Below are 15,817 nucleotides of genomic sequence, written 5' to 3'. Positions count from 1 at the left end.
TAAGCGAGCGCTTTACCATCTGAGCTACGACCGCCCCCCCCGAAGACTATTGGTGCTACATACAGCCATATAGACGACACAGACCCTTGCACTCCCATTATTCAGCAGACAAACACTACTCTCTATGTATCCGTTTGGGTGTCTTTCAGGTTTCGTGCATTCTGTATCGAATCGTAGTAGGCCAAAATGAAAGTGGCACGTATAACGTCGAAAATAGAATTCGGTCACCGCTCTTAGTAAGACCAACGTGTTGTCCACCCTCTAGACTTCAATGAGGTTAAGCCGCGATACCTAAGACAGATCTGCACTCGATGACACCTCGATAACAGCCGGTCCCCACACTTACATCTTGCTCTCCTTACGTCAGTATACATCATATCAGTCTGTGACGCTGGCTTTACAACATCTTGCGTGCCTTTAGGTTCGCCGCGACCAACACTTACCATGCACTGACCACAAAAAATGGAGGCGCCGCCGCTTGAACCCTGGACCTTTCACATGCCAAGCGAACGCTCTACCAACTGAGCTACGCCCCATGCACGAGCAAACTGCGCTATTCCCCATTCTTTGCGACTCAGATGCGCACGGACACGATGGTTGGTTGGTTTGTAGCGGTGAAGGGAGCAGAGTACAAAGGCGCGGACCCGTTCATATACACAAAAGTTCCAAGTAGTTTCGATGCTCTGGTATTACAAATGCAAATTCCGTCTGTTTTTAACGTCTTAAATTGAAAGAGCCGTCACAAATTGCTCCGTTTTCACTCCTTGTCGACAATTATACAGCACCTGAGGTAACAAACACATCTCGAGCCCCATTGTGCACTACATTATTTATGCCAACTCAGTGCCTCGCTCTTTACTACTATGTACCAGTGTTGTCGTCCAACTGCAAAACATTGGGCCACAACAAGTTTCCGCGTCTCCATTGCACTGCGCATACTACGAAACGCTCCCCAAACTTGGCACTCACCCTCGCAGCCGACTTTTCCGACTTTCCACGACGCTCACGCTAGTGACAGCATTATTTATAGTTCGACGTCGCGCCAAAGCGAATGAGCACAATTCGCCTACGGCTTAGGCCGCCCTCCTAGTGTGGCTGCTCGGTGTCTGCAGGCAGCGAGGGTCTGCAAGCTTCCTGTGTTCGCACCTATGTCACCTGTGCTTGCTTGTCAGAGACAGACTATCGCAAAACATACAACTCACTCCATGAATTGATTGCTACGGCATCTGTTATCAGCAGTCACAACTAGCAACACCAGTAGCAGCTGACTGCACGCAAAGAATAGGAATGTGCAGTGGGATTTACGTGAACTCGGCGCAAGCTTGTATCTTCCTAGACACATCTGCTGGCTGTGAATTATTCCACTTGCATATCAAGGTGCGCATGTAGGTGTGTTAAAAATTATGGAGGCACTGGGTATTGATCCCAGTACCTCTCGCATACTAAGCGAGCGCTCTACCATCTGAGCTACGCCCGCCCCCCCGAAGACTGATGGTGCTACATACAGCCATATAGACGACACAGACCCTTGCACTCCCATTATTCAGCAGACAAACACTACTCTCTATGTATCCGTTAGGGTGCTTTCAGGTTTCGTGCATTCTGTATCGAATCGTAGTTGGCCACAATGAAAGTGGCACGTATAACGTCGAAAATAGAATTCGGACACCGCTCTGAGTAAGACCAACGTGTTGTCCACCCTCTAGACTTCAATGAGGTTAAGCCGCGATACCTAAGACAGAACTGCACTCGGTGACACCTCGATAACAGCCGGTCCCCACACTTACATCTTGCTCTCCTTACGTCAGTATACATCATATCAGTCTGTGACGCTGGCTTTGCAACATCTTGCGTGCCTTTAGGTTCGCCGCGACCAACACTTACCATGCACTGACCACAAAAAATGGAGGCGCCGCGGCTTGAACCCTGGACCTTTCACATGCCAAGCGAACGCTCTACCAACTGAGCTACGCCTCATGCACGAGCAAACTGCGCTATTCCCCATTGTTTGCGTCTCAGATGCGCACGGACACGATGGTTGGTTGGTTTGTAGCGGTGAAGGGAGCAGAGTACAAAGGCGCGGACCCGTTCATATACACAAAAGTTCCAAGTAGTTTCGATGCTCTGGTATTACAAATGCAAATTCCGTCTGTTTTAACGTCTTAAATTGAAAGAGCCGTCACAAATGGCTCCGTTTTCACTCATTGTAGACAATTATACAGCACCTGAGGTAACAAACACATCTCGAGCCCCATTGTGCACTACATTATTTATGCCAACTCAGTGCCTCGCTCTTTACTACTGTGTACCAATCTTGTCGTCCAACTGCAAAACACTGGGCCACAACAAGTTTCCGCGTCTCCATTGCACTGCGCATACTACGAAACGCTCCCCAAACTTGGCACTCACCCTCGCAGCCGACTTTTCCGACTTTCCACGACGCTCACGCTAGTGACAGCATTATTTATAGTTCGACGTCGCGCCAAAGCGAATGAGCACAATTCGCCTACGGCTTAGGCCGCCCTCCTAGTGTGGCTGCTCGGTGTCTGCAGGCAGCGAGGGTCTGCAAGCTTCCTGTGTTCGCACCTATGTCACCTGTGCTTGCTTGTCAGAGACAGACTATCGCAAAACATACAACTCACTCCATGAATTGATTGCTACGGCATCTGTTATCAGCAGTCACAACTAACAACACCAGTAGCAGCTGACTGCACGCAAAGAATAGGAATGTGCAGTGGGATTTACGTGAACTCGGCGCAAGCTTGTATCTTCCTAGACACATCTGCTGGCTGTGAATTATTCCACTTGCATATCAAGGTGCGGATGTAGGTGTGTTAAAAATTCTGGAGGCACTGGGTATTGATCCCAGTACCTCTCACATACTAAGCGAGCGCTCTACCATCTGAGCTACGACCGCCCCCCCGAAGACTATTGGTGCTACATACAGCCATATAGACGACACAGACCCTTGCACTCCCATTATTCAGCAGACAAACACTACTCTCTATGTATCCGTTTGGGTGTCTTTCAGGTTTCGTGCATTCTGTATCGAATCGTAGTTATCCAAAATGAAAGTGGCACGTATAACGTCGAAAATAGAATTCGGACACCGCTCTTAGTAAGACCAACGTGTTGTCCACCCTCTAGACTTCAATGAGGGTAAGCCGCGATACCTAAGACAGAACTGCACTCGGTGACACCTCGATAACAGCCGGTCCCCACACTTACATCTTGCTCTCCTTACGTCACTATACATCATATCAGTCTGTGACGCTGGCTTTGCAACATCTTGCGTGCCTTTAGGTTCGCTGCGACCAACACTTACCATGCACTGACCACAAAAAATGGAGGCGCCGCGGCTTGAACCCTGGACCTTTCACATGCCAAGCGAACGCTCTACCAACTGAGCTACGCCCCATGCACGAGCAAACTGCGCTATTCCCCATTGTTTGCGACTCAGATGCGCACGGACACGATGGTTGGTTGGTTTGTAGCGGTGAAGGGAGCAGAGTACAAAGGCGCGGACCCGTTCATATACACAAAAGTTCCAAGTAGTTTCGATGCTCTGGTATTACAAATGCAAATTCCGTCTGTTTTTAACGTCTTAAATTGAAAGAGCCGTCACAAATGGCTCCGTTTTCACTCATTGTAGACAATTATACAGCACCTGAGGTAACAAACACATCTCGAGCCCCATTGTGCACTACATTATTTATGCCAACTCAGTGCCTCGCTCTTTACTACTGTGTACCAATCTTGTCGTCCAACTGCAAAACACTGGGCCACAACAAGTTTCCGCGTCTCCATTGCACTGCGCATACTACGAAACGCTCCCCAAACTTGGCACTCACCCTCGCAGCCGACTTTTCCGACTTTCCACGACGCTCACGCTAGTGACAGCATTATTTATAGTTCGACGTCGCGCCAAAGCGAATGAGCACAATTCGCCTACGGCTTAGGCCGCCCTCCTAGTGTGGCTGCTCGGTGTCTGCAGGCAGCGAGGGTCTGCAAGCTTCCTGTGTTCGCACCTATGTCACCTGTGCTTGCTTGTCAGAGACAGACTATCGCAAAACATACAACTCACTCCATGAATTGATTGCTACGGCATCTGTTATCAGCAGTCACAACTAACAACACCAGTAGCAGCTGACTGCACGCAAAGAATAGGAATGTGCAGTGGGATTTACGTGAACTCGGCGCAAGCTTGTATCGTCCTAGACACATCTGCTGGCTGTGAAGTATTCCACTTGCATATAAAGGTGCGGATGTAGGTGTGTTAAAAATTCTGGAGGCACTGGGTATTGATCCCAGTACCTCTCGCATACTAAGCGAGCGCTCTACCATCTGAGCTACGACCGCCCCCCCGAAGACTATTGGTGCTACATACAGCCATATAGACGACACAGACCCTTGCACTCCCATTATTCAGCAGACAAACACTACTCTCTATGTATCCGTTTGGGTGTCTTTCAGGTTTCGTGCATTCTGTATCGAATCGTAGTTGGCTAAAATGAAAGTGGCACGTATAACGTCGAAAATAGAATTCGGACACCGCTCTTAGTAAGACCAACGTGTTGTCCACCCTCTAGACTTCAATGAGGTTAAGCCGCGATACCTAAGACAGATCTGCACTCGATGACACCTCGATAACAGCCGGTCCCCACACTTACATCTTGCTCTCCTTACGTCAGTATACATCACATCAGTCTGTGACGCTGGCTTTGCAACATCTTGCGTGCCTTTAGGTTCGCCGCGACCAACACTTACCATGCACTGACCACAAAAAATGGAAGCGCCGCCGCTTGAACCCTGGACCTTTCACATGCCAAGCGAACGCTCTACCAACTGAGCTACGCCCCATGCACGAGCAACTGCGCTATTCCCCATTCTTTGCGATTCAGATGCGCACGGACACGATGGTTGGTTGGTTTGTAGCGGTGAAGGGAGCAGAGTACAAAGGCGCGGACCCGTTCATATACACAAAAGTTCCAAGTAGTTTCGATGCTCTGGTATTACAAATGCAAATTCCGTCTGTTTTTAACGTCTTAAATTGAAAGAGCCGTCACAAATTGCTCCGTTTTCACTCCTTGTCGACAATTATACAGCACCTGAGGTAACAAACACATCTCGAGCCCCATTGTGCACTACATTATTTATGCCAACTCAGTGCCTCCCTCTTTACTACTGTGTACCAATCTTGTCGTCCAACTGCAAAACACTGGGCCACAACAAGTTTCCGCGTCTCCATTGCACTGCGCATACTACGAAACGCTCCCCAAACTTGGCACTCACCCTCGCAGCCGACTTTTCCGACTTTCCACGACGCTCACGCTAGTGACAGCATTATTTATAGTTCGACGTCGCGCCAAAGCGAATGAGCACAATTCGCCTACGGCTTAGGCCGCCCTCCTAGTGTGGCTGCTCGGTGTCTGCAGGCAGCGAGGGTCTGCAAGCTTCCTGTGTTCGCACCTATGTCACCTGTGCTTGCTTGTCAGAGACAGACTATCGCAAAACATACAACTCACTCCATGAATTGATTGCTACGGCATCTGTTATCAGCAGTCACAACTAACAACACCAGTAGCAGCTGACTGCACGCAAAGAATAGGAATGTGCAGTGGGATTTACGTGAACTCGGCGCAAGCTTGTATCTTCCTAGACACATCTGCTGGCTGTGAATTATTCCACTTGCATATCAAGGTGCGGATGTAGGTGTGTTAAAAATTCTGGAGGCACTGGGTATTGATCCCAGTACCTCTCGCATACTAAGCGAGCGCTCTACCATCTGAGCTACGACCGCCCCCCCGAAGACTATTGGTGCTACATACAGCCATATAGACGACACAGACCCTTGCACTCCTATTATTCAGCAGACAAACACTACTCTCTATGTATCCGTTTGGGTGTCTTTCAGGTTTCGTGCATTCTGTATCGAATCGTAGTTGGCCAAAATGAAAGTGGCACGTATAACGTCGAAAATAGAATTCGGACACCGCTCTTAGTAAGACCAACGTGTTGTCCACCCTCTAGACTTCAATGAGGTTAAGCCGCGATACCTAAGACAGATCTGCACTCGATGACACCTCGATAACAGCCGGTCCCCACACTTACATCTTGCTCTCCTTACGTCAGTATACATCATATCAGTCTGTGACGCTGGCTTTGCAACATCTTGCGTGCCTTTAGGTTCGCCGCGACCAACACTTACCATGCACTGACCACAAAAAATGGAAGCGCCGCGGCTTGAACCCTGGACCATTCACATGCCAAGCGAACGCTCTACCAACTGAGCTACGCCCCATGCACGAGCAAACTGCGCTATTCCCCATTCTTTGCGATTCAGATGCGCACGGACACGATGGTTGGTTGGTTTGTAGCGGTGAAGGGAGCAGAGTACAAAGGCGCGGACCCGTTCATATACACAAAAGTTCCAAGTAGTTTCGATGCTCTGGTATTACAAATGCAAATTCCGTCTGTTTTTAACGTCTTAAATTGAAAGAGCCGTCACAAATTGCTCCGTTTTCACTCCTTGTCGACAATTATACAGCACCTGAGGTAACAAACACATCTCGAGCCCCATTGTGCACTACATTATTTATGCCAACTCAGTGCCTCGCTCTTTACTACTGTGTACCAATCTTGTCGTCCAACTGCAAAACACTGGGCCAAAACAAGTTTCCGCGTCTCCATTGCACTGCGCATACTACGAAACGCTCCCCAAACTTGGCACTCACCCTCGCAGCCGACTTTTCCGACTTTCCACGACGCTCACGCTAGTGACAGCATTATTTATAGTTCGACGTCGCGCCATAGCGAATGAGTACATTTCGCCTACAGCTTAGGCCGCCCTCCTAGTGTGGCTGCTCGGTGTCTGCAGGCAGCGAGGGTCTGCAAGCTTCCTGTGTTCGCACCTATGTCACCTGTGCTTGCTTGTCAGAGACAGACTATCGCAAAACATACAACTCACTCCATGAATTGATTGCTACGGCATCTGTTATCAGCAGTCACAACTAGCAACACCAGTAGCAGCTGACTGCACGCAAAGAATAGGAATGTGCAGTGGGATTTACGTGAACTCGGCGCAAGGCAGATCTTTCCGACATAGGCTTGAGAATCTTACGGGAACACTTGTACTGTTTCTAAATTAAGTGTAGGCGTGGGAGGAGGGTGCTTCCTGCGCACTAATAACAGCACGGTTGTCAATTGTGGATGCTAATCATTCGCTTGTATCTTCCTAGACACATCTGCTGGCTGTGAAGTATTCCACTTGCATATAAAGGTGCGGATGTAGGTGTGTTAAAAATTCTGGAGGCACTGGGTATTGATCCCAGTACCTCTCGCATACTAAGCGAGCGCTCTACCATCTGAGCTACGACCGCCCCCCCGAAGACTATTGGTGCTACATACAGCCATATAGACGACACAGACCCTTGCACTCCCATTATTCAGCAGACAAACACTACTCTCTATGTATCCGTTTGGGTGTCTTTCAGGTTTCGTGCATTCTGTATCGAATCGTAGTTGGCCAAAATGAAAGTGGCACGTATAACGTCGAAAATAGAATTCGGACACCGCTCTTAGTAAGACCAACGTGTTGTCCACCCTCTAGACTTCAATGAGGTTAAGCCGCGATACCTAAGACAGATCTGCACTCGATGACACCTCGATAACAGCCGGTCCCCACACTTACATCTTGCTCTCCTTACGTCAGTATACATCATATCAGTCTGTGACGCTGGCTTTGCAACATCTTGCGTGCCTTTAGGTTCGCCGCGACCAACGCTTACCATGCACTGACCACAAAAAATGGAAGCGCCGCCGCTTGAACCCTGGACCTTTCACATGCCAAGCGAACGCTCTACCAACTGAGCTACGCCCCATGCACGAGCAACTGCGCTATTCCCCATTCTTTGCGATTCAGATGCGCACGGACACGATGGTTGGTTGGTTTGTAGCGGTGAAGGGAGCAGAGTACAAAGGCGCGGACCCGTTCATATACACAAAAGTTCCAAGTAGTTTCGATGCTCTGGTATTACAAATGCAAATTCCGTCTGTTTTTAACGTCTTAAATTGAAAGAGCCGTCACAAATTGCTCCGTTTTCACTCCTTGTCGACAATTATACAGCACCTGAGGTAACAAACACATCTCGAGCCCCATTGTGCACTACATTATTTATGCCAACTCAGTGCCTCGCTCTTTACTACTGTGTACCAATCTTGTCGTCCAACTGCAAAACACTGGGCCACAACAAGTTTCCGCGTCTCCATTGCACTGCGCATACTACGAAACGCTCCCCAAACTTGGCACTCACCCTCGCAGCCGACTTTTCCGACTTTCCACGACGCTCACGCAACGCTCACGCTAGTGACAGCATTATTTATAGTTCGACGTCGCGCCAAAGCGAATGAGCACAATTCGCCTACGGCTTAGGCCGCCCTCCTAGTGTGGCTGCTCGGTGTCTGCAGGCAGCGAGGGTCTGCAAGCTTCCTGTGTTCGCACCTATGTCACCTGTGCTTGCTTGTCAGAGACAGACTATCGCAAAACATACAACTCACTCCATGAATTGATTGCTACGGCATCTGTTATCAGCAGTCACAACTAACAACACCAGTAGCAGCTGACTGCACGCAAAGAATAGGAATGTGCAGTGGGATTTACGTGAACTCGGCGCAAGCTTGTATCTTCCTAGACACATCTGCTGGCTGTGAATTATTCCACTTGCATATCAAGGTGCGGATGTAGGTGTGTTAAAAATTCTGGAGGCACTGGGTATTGATCCCAGTACCTCTCGCATACTAAGCGAGCGCTCTACCATCTGAGCTACGACCGCCCCCCCGAAGACTATTGGTGCTACATACAGCCATATAGACGACACAGACCCTTGCACTCCTATTATTCAGCAGACAAACACTACTCTCTATGTATCCGTTTGGGTGTCTTTCAGGTTTCGTGCATTCTGTATCGAATCGTAGTTGGCCAAAATGAAAGTGGCACGTATAACGTCGAAAATAGAATTCGGACACCGCTCTTAGTAAGACCAACGTGTTGTCCACCCTCTAGACTTCAATGAGGTTAAGCCGCGATACCTAAGACAGATCTGCACTCGATGACACCTCGATAACAGCCGGTCCCCACACTTACATCTTGCTCTCCTTACGTCAGTATACATCATATCAGTCTGTGACGCTGGCTTTGCAACATCTTGCGTGCCTTTAGGTTCGCCGCGACCAACACTTACCATGCACTGACCACAAAAAATGGAAGCGCCGCCGCTTGAACCCTGGACCTTTCACATGCCAAGCGAACGCTCTACCAACTGAGCTACGCCCCATGCACGAGCAAACTGCGCTATTCCCCATTCTTTGCGACTCAGATGCGCACGGACACGATGGTTGGTTGGTTTGTAGCGGTGAAGGGAGCAGAGTACAAAGGCGCGGACCCGTTCATATACACAAAAGTTCCAAGTAGTTTCGATGCTCTGGTATTACAAATGCAAATTCCGTCTGTTTTTAACGTCTTAAATTGAAAGAGCCGTCACAAATTGCTCCGTTTTCACTCCTTGTCGACAATTATACAGCACCTGAGGTAACAAACACATCTCGAGCCCCATTGTGCACTACATTATTTATGCCAACTCAGTGCCTCGCTCTTTACTACTGTGTACCAATCTTGTCGTCCAACTGCAAAACACCGGGCCACAACAAGTTTCCGCGTCTCCATTGCACTGCGCATACTACGAAACGCTCCCCAAACTTGGCACTCACCCTCGCAGCCGACTTTTCCGACTTTCCACGACGCTCACGCTAGTGACAGCATTATTTATAGTTCGACGTCGCGCCATAGCGAATGAGTACATTTCGCCTACAGCTTAGGCCGCCCTCCTAGTGTGGCTGCTCGGTGTCTGCAGGCAGCGAGGGTCTGCAAGCTTCCTGTGTTCGCACCTATGTCACCTGTGCTTGCTTGTCAGAGACAGACTATCGCAAAACATACAACTCACTCCATGAATTGATTGCTACGGCATCTGTTATCAGCAGTCACAACTAGCAACACCAGTAGCAGCTGACTGCACGCAAAGAATAGGAATGTGCAGTGGGATTTACGTGAACTCGGCGCAAGGCAGATCTTTCCGACATAGGCTTGAGAATCTTACGGGAACACTTGTACTGTTTCTAAATTAAGTGTAGGCGTGGGAGGAGGGTGCTTCCTGCGCACTAATAACAGCACGGTTGTCAATTGTGGATGCTAATCATTCGCTTGTATCTTCCTAGACACATCTGCTGGTTGTGAATTATTCCACTTGCATATCAAGGTGCGCATGTAGGTGTGTTAAAAATTCTGGAGGCACTGGGTATTGATCCCAGTACCTCTCGCATACTAAGCGAGCGCTCTACCATCTGAGCTACTACCGCCCCCCCCCCCCCCCGAAGACTATTGGTGCTACATACAGCCATATAGACGACACAGACCCTTGCACTCCCATTATTCAGCAGACAAACACTACTCTCTATGTATCCGTTTGGGTGTCTTTCAGGTTTCGTGCATTCTGTATCGAATCGTAGTTGGCCAAAATGAAAGTGGCACGTATAACGTCGAAACTAGAATTCGGACACCGCTCTTAGTAAGACCAACGTGTTGTCCACCCTCTAGACTTCAATGAGGTTAAGCCGCGATACCTAAGACAGATCTGCACTCGATGACACCTCGATAACAGCCGGTCCCCACACTTACATCTTGCTCTCCTTACGTCAGTATACATCATATCAGTCTGTGACGCTGGCTTTACAACATCTTGCGTGCCTTTAGGTTCGCCGCGACCAACACTTACCATGCGCTGACCACAAAAAATGTAGGCGCTGCCGCTTGAACCCTGGACCTTTCACATGCCAAGCGAACGCTCTACCAACTGAGCTACGCCCCATGCACGAGCAAACTGCGCTATTCCCCATTCTTTGCGACTCAGATGCGCACGGACACGATGGTTGGTTGGTTTGTAGCGGTGAAGGGAGCAGAGTACAAAGGCGCGGACCCGTTCATATACACAAAAGTTCCAAGTAGTTTCGATGCTCTGGTATTACAAATGCAAATTCCGTCTGTTTTTAACGTCTTAAATTGAAAGAGCCGTCACAAATTGCTCCGTTTTCACTCCTTGTCGACAATTATACAGCACCTGAGGTAACAAACACATCTCGAGCCCCATTGTGCACTACATTATTTATGCCAACTCAGTGCCTCGCTCTTTACTACTGTGTACCAATCTTGTCGTCCAACTGCAAAACACTGGGCCACAACAAGTTTCCGCGTCTCCATTGCACTGCGCATACTACGAAACGCTCCCCAAACTTGGCACTCACCCTCGCAGCCGACTTTTCCGACTTTCCACGACGCTCACGCTAGTGACAGCATTATTTATAGTTCGACGTCGCGCCAAAGCGAATGAGCACAATTCGCCTACGGCTTAGGCCGCCCTCCTAGTGTGGCTGCTCGGTGTCTGCAGGCAGCGAGGGTCTGCAAGCTTCCTGTGTTCGCACCTATGTCACCTGTGCTTGCTTGTCAGAGACAGACTATCGCAAAACATACAACTCACTCCATGAATTGATTGCTACGGCATCTGTTATCAGCAGTCACAACTAACAACACCAGTAGCAGCTGACTGCACGCAAAGAATAGGAATGTGCAGTGGGATTTACGTGAACTCGGCGCAAGCTTGTATCGTCCTAGACACATCTGCTGGCTGTGAAGTATTCCACTTGCATATAAAGGTGCGGATGTAGGTGTGTTAAAAATTCTGGAGGCACTGGGTATTGATCCCAGCACCTCTCGCATACTAAGCGAGCGCTTTACCATCTGAGCTACGACCGCCCCCCCGAAGACTATTGGTGCTACATACAGCCATATAGACGACACAGACCCTTGCACTCCTATTATTCAGCAGACAAACACTACTCTCTATGTATCCGTTTGGGTGTCTTTCAGGTTTCGTGCATTCTGTATCGAATCGTAGTTGGCCAAAATGAAAGTGGCACGTATAACGTCGAAAATAGAATTCGGACACCGCTCTTAGTAAGACCAACGTGTTGTCCACCCTCTAGACTTCAATGAGGTTAAGCCGCGATACCTAAGACAGATCTGCACTCGATGACACCTCGATAACAGCCGGTCCCCACACTTACATCTTGCTCTCCTTACGTCAGTATACATCATATCAGTCTGTGACGCTGGCTTTGCAACATCTTGCGTGCCTTTAGGTTCGCCGCGACCAACACTTACCATGCACTGACCACAAAAAATGGAAGCGCCGCGGCTTGAACCCTGGACCTTTCACATGCCAAGCGAACGCTCTACCAACTGAGCTACGCCCCATGCACGAGCAAACTGCGCTATTCCCCATTCTTTGCGATTCAGATGCGCACGGACACGATGGTTGGTTGGTTTGTAGCGGTGAAGGGAGCAGAGTACAAAGGCGCGGACCCGTTCATATACACAAAAGTTCCAAGTAGTTTCGATGCTCTGGTATTACAAATGCAAATTCCGTCTGTTTTTAACGTCTTAAATTGAAAGAGCCGTCACAAATTGCTCCGTTTTCACTCCTTGTCGACAATTATACAGCACCTGAGGTAACAAACACATCTCGAGCCCCATTGTGCACTACATTATTTATGCCAACTCAGTGCCTCGCTCTTTACTACTGTGTACCAATCTTGTCGTCCAACTGCAAAACACTGGGCCAAAACAAGTTTCCGCGTCTCCATTGCACTGCGCATACTACGAAACGCTCCCCAAACTTGGCACTCACCCTCGCAGCCGACTTTTCCGACTTTCCACGACGCTCACGCAACGCTCACGCTAGTGACAGCATTATTTATAGTTCGACGTCGCGCCAAAGCGAATGAGCACAATTCGCCTACGGCTTAGGCCGCCCTCCTAGTGTGGCTGCTCGGTGTCTGCAGGCAGCGAGGGTCTGCAAGCTTCCTGTGTTCGCACCTATGTCACCTGTGCTTGCTTGTCAGAGACAGACTATCGCAAAACATACAACTCACTCCATGAATTGATTGCTACGGCATCTGTTATCAGCAGTCACAACTAACAACACCAGTAGCAGCTGACTGCACGCAAAGAATAGGAATGTGCAGTGGGATTTACGTGAACTCGGCGCAAGCTTGTATCTTCCTAGACACATCTGCTGGCTGTGAATTATTCCACTTGCATATCAAGGTGCGGATGTAGGTGTGTTAAAAATTCTGGAGGCACTGGGTATTGATCCCAGTACCTCTCGCATACTAAGCGAGCGCTCTACCATCTGAGCTACGCCCGCCCCCCCGAAGACTGATGGTGCTACATACAGCCATATAGACGACACAGACCCTTGCACTCCTATTATTCAGCAGACAAACACTACTCTTTATGTATCCGTTTGGGTGTCTTTCAGGTTTCGTGCATTCTGTATCGAATCGTAGTTGGCCAAAATGAAAGTGGCACGTATAACGTCGAAAATAGAATTCGGACACCGCTCTTAGTAAGACCAACGTGTTGTCCACCCTCTAGACTTCAATGAGGTTAAGCCGCGATACTTAAGACAGATCTGCACTCGATGACACCTCGATAACAGCCGGTCCCCACACTTACATCTTGCTCTCCTTACGTCAGTATACATCATATCAGTCTGTGACGCTGGCTTTGCAACATCTTGCGTGCCTTTAGGTTCGCCGCGACCAACACTTACCATGCACTGACCACAAAAAATGGAGGCGCCGCCGCTTGAACCCTGGACCTTTCACATGCCAAGCGAACGCTCTACCAAGTGAGCTACGCCCCATGCACGAGCAAACTGCGCTATTCCCAATTCTTTGCGACTCAGATGCGCACGGACACGATGGTTGGTTGGTTTGTAGCGGTGAAGGGAGCAGAGTACAAAGGCGCGGACCCGTTCATATACACAAAAGTTCCAAGTAGTTTCGATGCTCTGGTATTACAAATGCAAATTCCGTCTGTTTTTAACGTCTTAAATTGAAAGAGCCGTCACAAATTGCTCCGTTTTCACTCCTTGTCGACAATTATACAGCACCTGAGGTAACAAACACATCTCGAGCCCCATTGTGCACTACATTATTTATGCCAACTCAGTGCCTCGCTCTTTACTACTGTGTACCAATCTTGTCGTCCAACTGCAAAACACTGGGCCACAACAAGTTTCCGCGTCTCCATTGCACTGCGCATACTACGAAACGCTCCCCAAACTTGGCACTCACCCTCGCAGCCGACTTTTCCGACTTTCCACGACGCTCACGCTAGTGACAGCATTATTTATAGTTCGACGTCGCGCCAAAGCGAATGAGCACAATTCGCCTACGGCTTAGGCCGCCCTCCTAGTGTGGCTGCTCGGTGTCTGCAGGCAGCGAGGGTCTGCAAGCTTCCTGTGTTCGCACCTATGTCACCTGTGCTTGCTTGTCAGAGACAGACTATCGCAAAACATACAACTCACTCCATGAATTGATTGCTACGGCATCTGTTATCAGCAGTCACAACTAACAACACCAGTAGCAGCTGACTGCACGCAAAGAATAGGAATGTGCAGTGGGATTTACGTGAACTCGGCGCAAGCTTGTATCGTCCTAGACACATCTGCTGGCTGTGAAGTATTCCACTTGCATATAAAGGTGCGGATGTAGGTGTGTTAAAAATTCTGGAGGCACTGGGTATTGATCCCAGTACCTCTCGCATACTAAGCGAGCGCTCTACCATCTGAGCTACGACCGCCCCCCCGAAGACTATTGGTGCTACATACAGCCATATAGACGACACAGACCCTTGCACTCCTATTATTCAGCAGACAAACACTACTCTCTATGTATCCGTTTGGGTGTCTTTCAGGTTTCGTGCATTCTGTATCGAATCGTAGTTGGCCAAAATGAAAGTGGCACGTATAACGTCGAAAATAGAATTCGGACACCGCTCTTAGTAAGACCAACGTGTTGTCCACCCTCTAGACTTCAATGAGGTTAAGCCGCGATACCTAAGACAGATCTGCACTCGATGACACCTCGATAACAGCCGGTCCCCACACTTACATCTTGCTCTCCTTACGTCAGTATACATCATATCAGTCTGTGACGCTGGCTTTGCAACATCTTGCGTGCCTTTAGGTTCGCCGCGACCAACACTTACCATGCACTGACCACAAAAAATGGAAGCGCCGCGGCTTGAACCCTGGACCTTTCACATGCCAAGCGAACGCTCTACCAACTGAGCTACGCCCCATGCACGAGCAAACTGCGCTATTCCCCATTCTTTGCGATTCAGATGCGCACGGACACGATGGTTGGTTGGTTTGTAGCGGTGAAGGGAGCAGAGTACAAAGGCGCGGACCCGTTCATATACACAAAAGTTCCAAGTAGTTTCGATGCTCTGGTATTACAAATGCAAATTCCGTCTGTTTTTAACGTCTTAAATTGAAAGAGCCGTCACAAATTGCTCCGTTTTCACTCCTTGTCGACAATTATACAGCACCTGAGGTAACAAACACATCTCGAGCCCCATTGTGCACTACATTATTTATGCCAACTCAGTGCCTCGCTCTTTACTACTGTGTACCAATCTTGTCGTCCAACTGCAAAACACTGGGCCAAAACAAGTTTCCGCGTCTCCATTGCACTGCGCATACTACGAAACGCTCCCCAAACTTGGCACTCACCCTCGCAGCCGACTTTTCCGACTTTCCACGACGCTCACGCAACGCTCACGCTAGTGACAGCATTATTTATAGTTCGACGTCGCGCCAAAGCGAATGAGCACAATTCGCCTACGGCTTAGGCCGCCCTC

General features: G+C 49.1%; 1 non-coding gene across 1 annotated transcript; it reads right to left on the bottom strand.

The window, feature by feature from the left end:
• Positions 1–1,904: 1,904 nt before the first annotated feature.
• Trnaa-ggc (transfer RNA alanine (anticodon GGC)) lies at positions 1,905–1,977 on the bottom strand. Its single transcript has one exon. It is a non-coding gene; the product is annotated as a tRNA-Ala (tRNA).
• Positions 1,978–15,817: the final 13,840 nt, after the last annotated feature.

This window comes from Schistocerca gregaria, chromosome 9 (assembly GCF_023897955.1).
Source record: "Schistocerca gregaria isolate iqSchGreg1 chromosome 9, iqSchGreg1.2, whole genome shotgun sequence".
Classification (NCBI taxonomy): domain Eukaryota; kingdom Metazoa; phylum Arthropoda; class Insecta; order Orthoptera; family Acrididae; genus Schistocerca; species Schistocerca gregaria.
This window is presented reverse-complemented; position numbering and strand designations above follow the sequence as displayed.